The sequence below is a fragment of the Lissotriton vulgaris genome, chromosome 3_1 (assembly GCF_964263255.1).
Source record: "Lissotriton vulgaris chromosome 3_1, aLisVul1.2, whole genome shotgun sequence".
In the NCBI taxonomy this organism is placed as follows: Eukaryota; Metazoa; Chordata; class Amphibia; order Caudata; family Salamandridae; genus Lissotriton; species Lissotriton vulgaris.
Genome location: NC_141689.1, coordinates 185734820 through 185751445, shown reverse-complemented (window position 1 = coordinate 185751445; position 16626 = coordinate 185734820). Strand labels below are relative to the sequence as shown.

Below are 16626 nucleotides of genomic sequence, written 5' to 3'. Positions count from 1 at the left end.
CTAATAAATAGAGCTCTCGTCCCTGGTGACCTATATATTAATAAGCCAGGTAGGAGTTCATGATTATTAAGTTTCACAAAGAAGGACATGGCTTCTGCCTCCAATGTGGGTTCCGATCTGAACCTCACCTTAAAGTGTGAGCAGTATATCAGTGCAATTCCACCTCCTATTGTTCCTTCCCTTTCTACTTGTGCCACCAGATAACCAGCTGGCACTGCAATGTTCCAGTCTGGTTCAGAGGAAGGAGATGCCCAAGTTTCAGTGAGGAACACCAAGTATGGTCTGGCAGCTGATATTTGACATTCTAGTTCATATGTATGTTTTGGCATAGATCTAGTATTTAACAAGATGTAACTTTTTACATTTGGTGTTTTACAAGGGGCGATATGAGCTGATTTTTCATTATTTAGGCTCTTAGTGTGGTAAAATGCATTTTTTGCCTGATTGGTCAGAAAAATTGTCTTATTTTTATCATGATACAGATCTGTATATTTAACCGGCGAGTATGTTGTTGCTAATCCACAAAAGGAACAAAGTTTAGCGGCATCGTTAGAATGATCTAGGAGAAATGAGGGTTTTTGACACTCACCACAGTTCAGCGCAATCATTTCATCTCAGGTTTAGGTTTTCCAGCAAAAATGGACAGGGAATCAGGCCCTGGTCGCGTTCCGGGCGCCGACTGGCGCTGACGGGCGCCGACAGGCTTGCCTTTGGCGCGCATTTGCCACACCAGCGGTGCGCCCGCTGTGCGGGTGCCAGCTTGCGTTTTTATGGTCTGACTCCAAGAACTAGAACGCTGACCCCAATCGTGGCGGGCCCGCTCTTACAGACAGGCACCACAGGGTCAGTAGCAGCTACTTAAAGAGGTTTATAAAATCAGTCATTAAAAGACTTAAAACACTGTACAATTTGCAAAACTTAAACATTGTGCAAAGAGCAATTTTCAAAACAGCCTCGATTATAATTTCAGTGGCAGACAACTCGCAGCAACTTTCCACACAACCCCTCCTCACATGCTGCGCGGTCATGGCAACGTGCGTTTTTATGGTCTGACTCCAAGAACTAGAACGCTGACCCCGATCGTGGTGGGCCCGCTCTTACAGACAGGCACCACAGGGTCAGTAGCAGCTACTTAAAGAGGTTTACAAAATCAGTCATTAAAAGACTTAAAAACAGTATGCAATTTTCAAAACTTAAACAATGTGCAATGAGCAATTTTCAAAACAGCCTTCATTCTAATTTCAGTGGCAGACAACTCGCAGCAACTTTCCACACAACCCCTCCTCACACGCTGCACGGTCGTGGCAGCGTGCGTTTTTATGGTCTGACCCCAAGAACTAGAACGCTGACCCCGATCGTGGTGGGCCCGCTCTTACAGACTGGCACCGCAGGGTAAGTAGCAGCTACTTTAAGAGGTTTATAAAATCAGTCATTAAAAGACTTAAAACACTGTGCAATTTGGAATATTTAAACAATGTGCAATGAGAACAAATAAGAAGAGAGCAGGCGTTTCCCAGTAGTATAACAAGGTCTGGGCGTCCATTTCGAGCAGAGGCTATGATTCCCCTCTGGCTGAAGTAAGATCCCTACATGCTCGAAATATGCAGGGAATGACAAGTTTTATACAGAAAAAAGGAAGGAAAGGAAACAGTGACTTGACACCCAATGAAATAGTAGCAAAGGGGAGAAATAGTTGGTATAATGTGGTCCCATTTACTAATAACCTTGCAGGTTGGACAGCAGGTATGATGCCACAGATGAAAGTGTGGCCAAGAGTAGGATCTTTTGACCCTGAATTGATAAATATGGCTGATTTATGTATTTTTCAAGATCATGGGGACCCAGAGTGGGATTATGATCACACGCAACAAAGTCTGTGTGTGTGGAAGAAATATGCTTTAAGGTATGAGACACCTTATGAAGGACATGGTGGAAGGAATACTGCTGTAATGCCGCTGGTGTATAAGACACAGGGAACACAGCCTGTCTATGTTACATGGATACAGAAAATCTGAAAAAAGGCTTGACTCTATTACACGAAGGAGCAGGGAAATGGATAAAAACATTTGAAAATGCAACAGCTGGTATACCTTTAGCTCTTGGGGATGTAAAGAGCCTTTTGAGCTACAACGTAGGGGATGAGGTGGACAGTATGATGAGAAGTACAGAGATAAAAGGAGTAACTATTACTAAAGGAAAACATGATGGGTCTGCTTTTGGAGTAGTCCGCTCTAAGTAATCAAGGAATAGGTACCCAGACCGACCAGATATTGGGGCATTGATGACACCAACTATGTCTCTAGGACAGTACTGTGCAGACTACATAACAATGACGAAGAAAAGTGGGAAGCAGGGGTAGGACCTGTAGACATGGGAGGTAGTTGTAGATTATTCTACAATTTTTTTAAACAGGGGCTACCAGGAGACATACAAGACCATTTAGATCAGGTTGTGGCTTTAAATATAAAAGCACATATTATACATTTTCGTAGAAAAAAGGAAGAAAAGTAGAGGAGAAATAAAGACTAAAGTGACAGAGTCCAAGCCAAACTGGTGACACAAAAATACAGAAAAATGAGAAGGAAAAGGAAAGAAAAGAAATGACTGTGCAGGTTCCTGTTGAAAACAGGGAGCAAGGAAGGGGTCAAAGAGAGGGGAGGCAGATACAATGAAGGAGACATTTTAAAGGCTATTACTGCTGTAATATTGGACATTTTATTGCTGAGTGTCACTTTAAGAATAGTGATGAAGCGCAGGGAGTGATAGGAATAGGGAGAGGAAGGGGAAGACAACATGTGAACACGTCAGGGCCGGCGCTGCAATAGGGTCCTTATCAGTATGTCCCCTCCCTCAACAACAAATAACTCCACTACCAGAGGTTTATATGCCACAACAGCAATTTGCTAATTTACCCGTTCAAGGGGCACCAGTACCTGTTGTACAGATAGGAGGCCAGCATCAGGTGCAGACTACTGCATTGGTGAGCACAGGGAGTCATAGACAAGGGGGAGTGATTGTTCAAGGCGGACACCCCTTTTATCATACAGCCTGATGGGACACACCAGGGAATCCTAAGTGTTCTGTGATAGCTAGGACTCTAGACCCAGAGGAAGAACCAATGGTAGAAATGATTATAATGGGAAGAAGGTATGCGTTTGGGTTGATACAGGGGCAACAAAATCTTGCCTCACAGAAGGAAATGTTCCATTGTCCTCTGCAACCATGGATACGCAGGGCTTCTCTGGTGAAGTATAGCGCATTCCATATACAACACATGTGCCCATAGAGGTGGCAGGAGTTCGAACGCAGGAGCGTCTCCTTTATTCTCCAAATTCACTAGCAAATTTATTCAGATGGAATATCAGGGCATATTATCAAGGACAGGCGATACATTATCGCCGCTTTTATCGGCAGGAAACTTCTGATAAAGCGGCGATAATGGCCTTGATAATATGCTCTATGAATTCCAATTGAAGCCCATGTTAGATGTAAACGCATCTAACATGGGCTTCGATTGGAATTCATAGAGCATATTATCAAGGCCATTATCGCCGCTTTATCAGAAGTTTCCTGCCGATAAAAGCGGCGATAATGTATCGCCTGTCCTTGATAATATGCCCCATCATGTCTAAGTTAAACATGACAATAAGGTTTTCCTTGGATGAGTCTATGACATGGGAAATACCAGGGCAAGCAAAACGTGGGATACCTCTGTTAAGAATACCAGAGGAAAATGTGGTTGGAAGGGCAGAGCCAGTGCATTATAAATTGCTAGCAGATGCAGTACTTATGGCTCTGAAGACAGAGGAAATACTTTTAGGGCGATGGATGGAATTACCACATAGACTAATTTTCAGGAGACAAGCTGATGGTGATGAACTGGTACAGGTGAATACCCTTTACTTTGAGCGGATGGAAATATCCAGTAGGTGGGGCGCTCTTGTGGCATCGGATAATGATGGAGGAATTTGGAAGGTCCTGATTTTTCTGATTCCTGGTCTGAGACCACAGGACATTTCTGATTCAGAACTCTTTTCAGACGTTCCCATCAGGACTGAGATAGTTTATACACACTGCACCCTTGTTAGTGCGTGTTTACTGTGCACAAACCACGTTACCAGTTGTGCCATCCCCCTCCACTGATTTTGAAGCACTTGCAGCAGTCCCGCCTTGTCCCTGGACATCAGCTCCAGATGAGGTAAGACTGATACTATCTGCAGAACCATTTAATTTAAAGTTGAAGCCAGGTGCACAATTGCCATGTGTAAAACAGTATTCACTGTCTAAAGAAGCAAAAGAAGGTATTAGAGGGATAATACAAAGACTAAAGGATCAGGGAGTCCTATATTCCTGTCCATCACCTTGTAACACCACAATTTATCCTGTTAAAAAACCTACTGGTAATACTTGGAGGATTGTTCAGGATTTTTGCCCCCTTAATGCAATAGTATTAGCAGAGTACCCCATAGTTCCAGACCCATCTGTGATATTGACTAATATACCAAGTGACAGCAAACGGTTTTCTGTAGTGGATTTAAAGAATGATTTTTTTAGCGTACCTTTACAACCTGATAGTCATTATTTGACAGCTTCAGTTTTGATGGGGAACAAATCCAGTATTCCAGACTCCCACAAGGCTATTGTGGCCTTTGTAATTTTGTACGTCAGTGAGTATTTGATTATGCTACCATCATACAATCACTATTATATGCAACGAAGAAAGCTAAAACTGAAAACACAGGCACACAGTGGAGTGATGACAGTTTAAGTGCATTTCAGACATTGAAAGAAGCAATTACTTCAGCCCCAGTGCTATCAAATCCAGACTGTACAAAGAGATTTTTTTCTGTTTTCTGCTGCCACAGAGGATTCCATGATCTCAGTCCTTACTCAAAAATACCAGATGGGTCACAAACCCGTTGCCTATTTTAGTGTACTATTAGATCCTGTAATGAAAGGTCACTTTCCTAGTGAGTAAGCGCTTGCAGCAGCAGCTTTTGAAGTGGAAAAGAGTAGTACTATTACAGCAGGAGGCCCTATAACATTGTATGTTGAGCACTCTCCATACGCTGTAGTGCAGAAAACTAAAAATACATTGACCACTCAAAAAGCGAAAGGTTATGAAGAAATACTGTCAACCCCTTCTATCTGCATTGAGAGAGTACACTCAGTCAATCCTGCAACTTGTTTAGTGCACAAAATAAAACCCACTGATCATGACTGTAGTGTAACATTGGAAGAGGACAATCACCTGGCACATGAGGACCCCTTGTCTGATGACCGACAATTGTTTATTGATGGTTCCTCATGGATCCTCATGGATAGACAGGTAAAAGACATACAAGTGTAGCTGTTGTTGAGGCTATTGGTACACCTACAGACACTGCGCCTCTTACACTTGCCATCCCAAGACTCAGCCCAAGTGGCTAGATTAAAAGCATTGATAACGGCCCTAGAGGCTTGTCAGGGTCAGCCAGTAGCAATATATACTGATTCAGCATATGTAGCTTCCACAGTTCACTCATGGCTGAAGAGATGGGAACTGCAAGGATTTCTTAAATCTGATGGGACACCAGTAGTGCACCAATATCTTTTAGCTGACCTTATTGGTCCATTGCAAATACTGTGTTAAGTTGTAGTTGTATATATGGTTGAACATCTCCGCTCTGTACTAGATGCAGGTCAAACGGTGGCACTGGTCTTATTAGACCTTAGTGCCGCCTTTGACACTGTATCCCACACCATTCTTATCCGCAGGCTTGGTGAGGCTGGCATATCTGGCAAGGCGTTGGATTGGTTTCAATCGTTCCTTTCGGAACGATCATTCCAGGTAGTAGTGCCACCGTTCAGATCTAAGCCTCATGCCATCACTCAAGGAGTTCCGCAGGGATCGGCGTTGAGCCCCACTCTCTTCAACTTATACGTCCAACCTTTGGCGGCGGTTGCGAAGAGTTGGGGTCTCACAATGGTATCATACGCCGATGATACCCAGTTGGCGGTGGTTCTCAACGGGGACTCTGACCAATTGGCATCAAACTTTGCGGATGGTTTGAGGGCTGTTGCTGGCTGGCTTACTACCAACTGTTTACGGCTCAACGCCCTCAAAACCGAGGTTATGGTATTAGGGAAACATCCTGATCTGTGGGGTGCGAGCTGGTGGCCTAACGAGCTGGGCCCCTCCCTAAACCGGTCTCCGAACTTAAAAATCTTGGCGTGTGGCTGGACTCCAAACTAACCTTCTCGTGTCATACTAAGAAGGTGGCATCTACATGCTTCGGCATTCTTCGTGGTTTGAGGCCTATCCTCCAATTTTTTTATGCCTCCACTCGCCAGATGGTGATTCAAGCAAGCGTATCATCAAGGCTTGACTACGCGAGTTCACTGTTTTTGGGTGCCAATCAGGCGGAGGTCCTGCGACTCCAACGGGTGCAGAACGCGGCTGCCAGGGCCCTGGTAGGCCTGCCACGCTTCTGTTCAGCCCGCAGTACAATCTCTAAACTGCACTGGCTGCCTGTAATCAGACGCATAGAGTTTAAGACTCTGTGTTTCGCGTTTAAAATTCTTAAAACCGACACCCCTACCATCCTCCAGCACCTCCTGACCCTGTACACTCCTCCACGTAGCCTTCGCTCTGCAGGTCAAAATCTAGCACTTGTTCCACGCTTCCAAAAATGCAGACTAGGCGGCCGATCCTTCACTGTGTTGGCCTCCAAGCTCTGGAACGCGCTCCCTGTGCATATTCGATCTTTAGAAGATCTCTTTGCTTTCAGGAAAGCTGTTAAAACGTATCTTTTCCCCCTGCCTTATTAACATTTCCGTACTTTGTCTATTTTTGTTAGTTATGTTACCTTCTCAGATATAGCGCCGGGACGCCCCTTCGCTGGGGCAGCTGTGCGCTCAAAAAATCAATTAACACACATAACATAGTGCTAAGTGCCAGGCACATACAAAAGAAACAGATTTGGCGTCTGAGGGAAATGAAGCTGCTGATACAGCAGCAAAGGAAGCTAGTTTATATGCAATGAAAACATGCAGTATGTACCCTTTAGATGCAGATGATGAGGTCGAGATACAATACTATGAGAATATTTCTACATAGGCATTATTAGACATTCAAATTGCAGCACCACAACATGAGAAAGATCTCTCGAAATCAAGGTGTGGGGGGGGTGACTGGATTTTCAGATCTCCTTTATAGATCAGCAACTTCAGGTAAAGTTAGAATGCCTAGGTCACTACTTATAACAGCCCTTTGATAACTTCATTTACCAACACACAATTCTAAAAGAGTAATGATGGATGAATTAAATAAAAGTTGGTTTATCCCTGATTTTGGACCATTAGATGAGGTATACCCAGCTTCGTAACATGTGTGTTATCAGTACTCTAACAAGAGGTCACCAGAAATGCCTTCATCCTCCATTCCAAGACCAATAGATAATTTTAAAGAGTTACACATAGACTTTGTAGATATGATACAAAAATGTAATGTATTTGTTAGTAGTGGTGTGTCCATTTTCACGATGGATTGAAGCAGCACCCTGCTCCTGGTGTGATGCTGACCAGGCAGCCAAATTCCTGGTGAGAGAGGTCATAACGAGGTGGGGGGTTCCGGTGGCAATACGAAGTGATAATGGCAAACACTTTTCTAACACAGTATTTCAGCAAATTACTACACTATTAGGAGTGGAAAACCAGTTTACCTCAGTTTACCGCCCTGAGAGTACTGGAATTTTTGAGAGGATGAATGGCTTATTGAAAAGCAAAGTGTCAAAAATTAAGGGTGGGCGGGCGGCTATGCTCCGTGCACGGAGTGTGCGTAGTGCCGGCTTCTACGCATTTTGCGTAGCAGGCGTAGAATCCGGCACTACGCACGCTCCGCAGACGGAGCGTAGCTGGCCGCCACCCGCCTCCCTCCCGCCCTCCCTAAATACTTGAAATTAAAAGTGTAAAAGAATTAAAAGGCACTTACCTTGCCCGCCGCTGCCCGCCTCGTCCCCGGGGCTCGCTATCTTCATTCTGCCGTCTTGTGTACTAATGCGCATGCGCGGGCGGCCGCGCATGCACATTTCTCACGAAAAAATGCGCATGCGCGGCCGCCCCGCATGCGCATTTGTACACAAGACGGCAGCAATGAAGATAGCGAGCCCCGGGGACGCGGCGGGCAGCGGTGGGCAGCGGCGGGCAGCGGCGGGCAAGGTAAGTGCCTTTTAATTCTTTTACACTTTTAGTATTTAGGGAGGGCGGGAGGGAGGCCTGCGGTGCGTAGTGGGGCTACGCGGAGTGCGGAGGTGGGCGTAGTTTCTCGCCCACTTCACGTAGCTCTGCGAAGCCCCACTACGCCCACTACGCCCAGGGTTATCAAAAATGTGTGAGACACTGAAAAATAATTAGCTTTACTGCCTTTCCCTTGCTCTGTATGCATTGAGTAATGCCCCTTCAAAGGATCATCGTTTGACCCCTCACCAAGTTGTAACATGTAGACATTCACATTTTTCCTTTAAACAAAATCAAATGATTGGTTCTGATACTCTGCATCAGGTAGTTTTTGGCAAGAAATGAATGCACACATGTCTGCCTTAACAAAAGCACCATTCCTACCCTTGTCTACAGCCATCAGCATCGGTTCCTGGGTCTTCGTGCGCAACTTCATGAGCACATGGAAAGACCCCAAATTTCTAGGCCCCTACCAAGTAACACACAGCACACAAACAGCAGTCAAAGTGGAGGGGATGCGGAACTGGGTGCACGTAGCGAACCTTATTCTTTTTTGGTCTCACTCCCTCAGAGAGGGGAGGAGGCATTGGTCCCAGAATAAATTATATAATGAAGAGACAGTTAAATGATATTTTTCATAGTATAATAATGAGTTTGGTGGTTATGATTATTACTCTGATAATTTGCTATTGTATTATGTGTTATGTAGATGCAAAAGATCCCACCCATAGGGATGAAGTATTACGCTTTCTGAGAGCTGTTTTCAATTAAACAGATATACATCCTCTGCATGATTCTTTACTCGATAATTTGTGGTAAGAAAGCATGCATGATATAGGTACCAATACACAAAATGATAGTTGTTATGTATGTTCTCTTATTCCCCATGCCATAGAAACACCACCTTTAGTGTATCCTAAAGAAGTGCCTGTTAATATCATGTCAAATCACGACTATCCCTAAGAATCCCACCGCAGACCTGAATGACCTGAACAACCTCCAACCTCCGACCTATATCTAACCTACCACCCCTCTCCAAAGCCCTGGAAAAATGTGCCTTGCTTCAATTAGATAAACACAATCACAAGTTCAACCTTCTAGACCCCTTGTAATCCAACTTCAGAAAAGGTTGCAGCACTGAAACCGCAATGCTAAACATAATCAATGACATCCACTCCTCTCTTGACAATGGTGAATCCTGCCTACTCATTCTCCTTGACCTCTCATCTGCCTTTGATACAGTCAACCACAAATCCCTATTCAATTCACTCAAGTCCCCCCTTAGCTTAATGGTTAGGTCCTTAAATGGTTCTCTTTATTTCTCAGTCACAGAACACAACAAATCAAAATGAACGACTGTCTATTGGACCCCTCTCCGGTGTCCCTTGGCATCCCCCAAGGCTCTATTCTCTCCCCCTCCCTCTTTAACCTCTTTATGGAACCTCTTACCCACATTCTGAAACAAGCTGGAATCAACTACCACCTCAATGCTGATTACACCCAACTTTACCATAAGATTAGATCCCACTCTGATGTGCTTCATCTTAACCATACAGTAAACAAAATCCAACACTTGTTCCACTCCAACCAACTCAAACTGAATCCTACGAAAACTGAAATCATCCTCTTTTCCCCTAAAAACAACCAACTCCTGGATCTCTGACCTTAATGCTTTCAACTGCTCACGCTCTTTGTCCAATTTAGTGAAATCACTCGGTATTACAGTTGACAAAAATCTTACCCTTAACGACCACATAAATAAATCGCCTAAAGAAGCACTCTTCACTCTCCGTCACCTGAAGAAAATCAAACCCTTCATCCCACCCGAAGACTTCAAATGGGCCGTCCAATCGCTGGTACTCTCTAAAATCGACTATGGTAACGCCATCCTCACAGGAACCCCCAAAGTCCACCCAGCCCCTCTCAGATCTGTGCTCCACCTTGCAGCCAGGCTCATCACTGACTATAAATGCTTTGACCACATCTCCCAGCCCTCAAGGCTCTTAGCTTCCTTCCTGTTGAAGTTAGATCCTCCTACAAGACGGCATGCATCACACATAAAGCCCTGCACTAGAATGCCCCGCTGTACCTCACAAACAAACTCAAAAAAGCGGGTAAATCCAGAATGATGAGGAGCACTAACACCTTCCTCCTCATCCCCCCTTATTCAAAAAGAAAACCACCCAATCTTGCGCCTTCTCTGGAAACACACAGATCGTCTGGAATGGCCTCCCTAAGGAACTGTATTGTACCCAGTCCTACTTTGCCTTAAAAAAAGACCTTAAACTGCACCTCCTCTGCAAATACTGGACTACATACCTTCTCTGTCCCCACCCGCTTTCCCTTCTCTCTCCCCTATCACTTCATCCCTCTCCCTCCCCCTTGTACCCTCAACCGCCTTCACTCCACCCTCATACACCTCTACCCCTTCCCTCCTTCCTCTCAACACCCCACCCAGCGGACCAATCCCCCTTCTACCCCAATCTTGGTTTCCTCCCTCATATCTGTTCCTAACTACTGCCTCACTTACAGCTCTGCCCAGAATCCTGTTCCCACCGCAACCACTGTATATATAAATGTATCTGCTTTTGCTGTATATTTATTTATTAGTCTTCAATTGGAGTGTTTGTATTTTACTTATCGTTATATTGTACCCTAGAACTTTTTATGTAATTCTTGTCTTTGAACATTGAATTGGAGTGTTGTTTTTTATCACTGTTATACCGGGGCCTTGAACAACTCCTGTAATCCTGTCTTTGCACCTGTAAAGCGCTCTAATACCCCCAGGTCTAGCCAGTGCTATATAAAACCTTACAAATAATACGATCAAGTGTTTATTGCACCTTTACTTGTGCAGGTTAAAGCACAGTTACAGCCAACGCATGTTTGTCCTATTACTGCCGGAGTTAATACAACTAGATTTAACACAACCCCTGAAATGTTGCAAATTTTGACAGATAAAACAGAGATAATGAAAGAAATATCCAGAATGAAGGGAGCAGGGGAGAAATAAAGTTATCTAACTTGAAAGGGAGCAGTATTGGAACAAGGTATTTTAGGGAGATCTAATCCACCATCCACCTATAATAATTATTCTGCCAAAGACTACACTGCCCCAGACTACACAGCCAGGCAAGTATTAAGTATTGAAGCATCAGTATTTGCCAATAATAAATGGTTTACTGGAGCTAGGTTTTCATGTAGGGCCATATGTTTATGGAGTGGCACAGAAACAAAAAAATATTTGAGATTTGATGATATAAAAGCAACATGTCAGTAAACATGGGATAAAAACATACAGAAATGTACATGGACTGGAACTAAATGTCAGCCTAAGCTGGTTGTGAAACTAATGACATTTTGTCTTTGCTTTCAGGGAAATGGGATTGTTAAAGTGGGATGGAATCTCAATTGCAGCTCAACTATTTACAATGCCGATATGCAAGGCGGAACCTCCAACCTTATGAATTTGTTCTGGCAGTGTGGTGCTCGAATATACAATCAATTACCCCCCGACTGGAGAGGAATCTGATTTCTGGTGTCTTTGCACACCCCATCTATGGTAAGACCAGCAAAGAAAAAAAAGATTTGCATTTGCATTCCATAAGTAAAACATCAACTTTGCTGCATCATCACAGAAGAAAAAGGATGGCTGAGTACTTTGGAACTTCGGTGTGGCAGGATGTGCCCAAAGAGTGTAGGTTGTTCAATGACGCCCACAAATTTTTGGGGAGTCCGTTACCTATGTTTCAAGCAAAAGCAACTGCTCGCTGGGTTCAGCTTCGCTGGGTTCCGGTGGGAATTAATTAAAGCAATAAATGCTACTGAAGATGGCTTTAATGCAATTAAAGAAGAGTTGCGTTCAATCAGACTTATGGTGAATGAAAACAGATATGTTTTGTACTTAACGACAGCAATCGAAGGAGGAGTATGTAAAGAACGTAATTCGGTATGCTATACTTTCGTACCAGCAAATGATGAAGATGAAGGAAATCTAACTGAGGCCATATTGACTTGGCATACTTTGCATACACAGATGAAGAAAGAAGGGGATGCTGCAGATGAGTGGTTCATTGGCTGGTTTGATTGGGTGCCGTCCTGGATGTCTGGGGTGCAAAGGCCTTGTTGCCTATAATAGTTCTGTTGCTATTGATGTGCCTAGTTTTCAAGTTATTTTAGAATGTTGCAAGAGGGTTACAGCTAAAGTGGGGGGTATGTTCCTATAATAAGAAATAAAGAGATGCAAAATACAGAATTGGAAGAAATGCACAGGAGTAGTGAGGAAGTAGTCAAAGAATCACTACAGAGGGGAATGAAAGGAATCAAAACCCTAATCTAGATTCAGGCCCTAATTATTATGTTCATTATTCTGTTTTACCTGTCACTTGCCCACAAACAGTGAACTATTATGTAATGTAGTTTAAATGTGTGGTTAAACATGCATGTTAAGTTGCACATTTGTATCTGGAAATACGCTACAGCCTGCTTTCAAAAAAAGGTCTAAATGCGTCGGTGTACAGTCAAAATATTGAGTTTTTTTAATCGATTTACATTAATATTGATTCAAAAATATAGAATGGACACAATATCGACTGGACAGAATATAGACTACAAAGATATCGACTGGAATAGCAATAATATCGATTCCAAAATATAGAATGGACAAAATATCGAATGGACAGAACATAGACAACAAAAATATCGAATTATAGGTAAGTAAGTTAATATCAATTTTTTAAAGTGTTGTTTATGTTACTATATGTGTGAAAAGTGTATGTTTATGTTATAATTTATTTTAAATAATTAATTTTATGGTTTTCTTTGCGTAATATAAATCAGTAGCGGGTTGTGGGTTTATAGGGGAACAGGGTGGGAAGTAATTTAATTATAATTAATTAAATATGTTAATCTATTTATTGGTATTTTTTGTGAATTAATTGTTGATTATTTATTAATTGGTAATTAATTACAATTTTATTGGTAATTCATTTTAATTAATTGAATAATTGATAATTATGTTAATTTATTTTCTGTAGCGGGTTGTGGGTTTATAGGGGAAAAGGGTGATAAAAATTATAAATATTTAAATATGTTAATTTATTTATTGGTATACATTTTTAATTAATTGTTGATTATTTAATAATTGGTAAGTAATGAAAAAAATGAATTGGTAATTAATTTTAATTAATTGGTTATTTGATAATTATGTTAATTATATTAATGTATTTTCTGTAGCGGGTTGTGAGTTTATAGGGGAATAGGTTGGGAAGTAATTTAAATAAAAATAATTAAATATGTTAATTTATTTATTGGTATTTATTTTGATTTAATTTTTAAATTATTAATTGGTAATTAATTAAAATGTAATTGGTAATTAATTTGAATGAATTGATTAAATGGTAAATAATTAAAATATAATTGGTAAATCATTGTTAAATAATTTATAATTGGTAAGTAATTAAAATATAAAAGGTAATTAATTTTAATTAATTGATTAAATGTTATTTATGTTAATTATTTTAATTTCTTTTTAGTAGTGGGTTGTGGGTTTATAGGGGAATAGGTTGGGACGTTATTTAATTATAAATACTAACATTGTTTAATTTATGTATTGGTTTTTGTTGTATTAATGTATTATTATTTTGTAATTGCTAATTAATATATTGTTAATTGTTAAATACTTTTATTAGTAGTTATTCTTTTTTTTTAATTATTCTTTATTTGTATTTTTAATTGATTAATTATTTTATTATAAAAAATTATTAATTATTAAAAAAAATATTTATTGGTAATAATATTTAATTAATTTTCATTCATATATGAAGTATTACTTTCCCTACTGTTGCACTCTCTGGAGTTGGAATAGTAATTTTTACCCCTACGCTATCCAATGCTTTCCCTACTGTTGCACTCTCTGGAGTGGGAATAGTAATTTTTATCCCTACGCTATCCAGCGCTTTTCCTACCGTTGCACTCACTGGAGTGGGAATAGTAATTTTAACCCCTACGCTATCCAGCGCTTTCCCTACTGTTGCACTCACTGGAGTGGGAATAGTAATTTTAACCCCTACGCTACCGAACGCTTTCCCTACTGTTGCACTCACTGGAGTGGGAATAGTAATCTTTACCCCTACGCTATCCAATGCTTTCCCTACTGTTGCACTCTCTGGAGTGTGAATAGTAAATCTAACCCTCTCGCTATCCTACGGAAAAAATATTGTGTATGTTTTGTTAATAATATGTATATATATGTGACCAAGGCGGCTTTTGTCCGTCGAAACGCGTTAAGCCATATGTACAGGGTGAATAAATCCCTTTTCGTGAAGCCCACAGAGTCAGTGCCTTTTTTCTAATCTGGACGAACAAAGGTTTGGATTGTATATATATATATATATATATATATATATATATATATAGATATATATATATAGATAGATAGATAGATAGATAGATAGATAGATATATATAGATATAGATATAGATATGTTTTAAAAAAAAATATTTTTTAAAGTTACATTACTTATTTAATAATTTTAAGTTTATTTAAGTATTTTAAGTATGTTATGTTTAAATTAATTATATTTATTATTATATTAGTTTTAAATTACTTTTAAGATATTTAAAAAATTCGATATTTTGACTGTCTATATTTTTCCCTATCGATATTTTGGAGTCAATATTTTTGTACTTACCTGTTTGTAGATAGGAAGTCGATATTCTGGCATTCTATATTTTTACCTCGATATTTTTGCAAGTCGATATTTTGACTGTCGATATTCTGTCAGTGATCCAAATGCGGCTTAAGTGTTTTTTCCTTCCTATTGTATTCTGCCTGAGAAACTTCCTGTCTTGAAATATGTAACAGGACATTTGGAGCAGCAAGAATGTTCCCATTGCAGTCTGTAGGTGTGGCGTGAGAAGGCAAACAGGAAAGAGCTGTTCTTGAAATAAATGTATGCAATCTGGGTGGGACATAACGGAAAAGCAGGAAGCTTTTTTTATTGTTCACATTGTATTAGTGTTATGGAAGGTAGCTAAAATTTGTATTATAAGAGTCGCCTCGAAGTGTATGTAAGAAGAGAATGAGTTGTGCTTTTCTTATAGCACGTTGCTCTCCCAGCTAAATTACTCTGGCATATGCAATAAAGTGTCACGAAGTCCTGGTGATCCAACGCTTCGCAGGGGCAGTACTGACGAATGTCCCAATCACCCTTCCACCGGTACCCTCGCTTCAAGAGCAAGACCACCAGCAGCAGGGAAAGGGGAAGTGGGCAGAGAAGAGAATACCTGTACTTCGACTGGCACCTCTATCTTCTAGTGACTGCTATATTTCTTGCCGTCTACTCTGAAGGTGCCTAATACACAGAAGGGAGAGAAGCAGAGAATATACCACAAACCTTTCTTCACTACGCAGACTGTTCTTAAAAGGCTAACAAAACTTGTCCTACCAGTTTCAGCCCAGGTATTTGCCTCTCTTCTATATGTGTATTGTTTAACTGGCTGAGCTTCCTGCAGTGAAGACATATGCGTACATTAGAATCTCTACCCCAGATAATTCCTCCCACACTCTCTCACTCTCCCTCTGACTGAACTAGTACCTGTGAAGCCTTTTGCCAGACTTGGTCTTGGGGGTTCTATGAAGAGATGTTATTCTTGGAAGCGGTACAAGGAATAGTTCAACAGAATTTCTGTAGCACGCAAAAAGGAAACAGGAAGGTACAAAGGGGAGGAAAGGAAAGGAAAAACGCAGGGGGGAATGTCCGGGGGGGAAGATATGAATGCTAGACAATTTAGTTCTTGTACTTGAAGGCTTGACGTGAAGATATAACACCTTACTTGTAGAGTTCAGGAACCTCTTCTACTGGATACTCAACTATGACGAGTCTTGTCGAGTCTTCTTGGAAGCAAGTCTCTTCAGGAAAACGGCTATGATATCTGGTTGACAGTTGACACCGCTCTATGACAGCGGCCGAAAATTTCGTCAGGACTGTGGTACCTCTCTGAACTGTGAAAGCACACTGTGGGAATTTATACTACTAAAGTCTCTGTATTCCCAGTTACTATGACTCTCTGACTTCCTACTATAATTGCTGTAATTCTCCCGTCATGAATAGTTGACGCGGAGCAGCGACAAGGAAAAGCTTCTCGAACAGAATCTTCGTTGAAGTGCGCAGTTAGAAGCGCGCGACTTCCAGAAGCCCACTAGAAGGCGCACTTCTCAATTACTCTCAACGGGACATTGAGCGGCCATCTTAGGGAGGGGAACTATGTACAGTCTTATCAGTTCTCTTGTTCAATGACTCGGATTACCTCCGGAATTTCTCAGCATACCAGAGGAGCAAGGGAACCAAACATTAGCTCGTGTAGAGCGGGGCAATGACAGGGATTTAGATAACTGTCTTGAGGAAA

The 16626-nt window shown here is 41.3% G+C and overlaps 1 pseudogene; it reads left to right on the top strand.

Annotated features, from left to right (window-relative positions):
• The first annotated feature begins 8558 nt into the window (after window positions 1–8558).
• On the top strand, window positions 8559–12443 carry LOC147726185 (uncharacterized; annotated as a pseudogene).
• Window positions 12444–16626: the final 4183 nt, after the last annotated feature.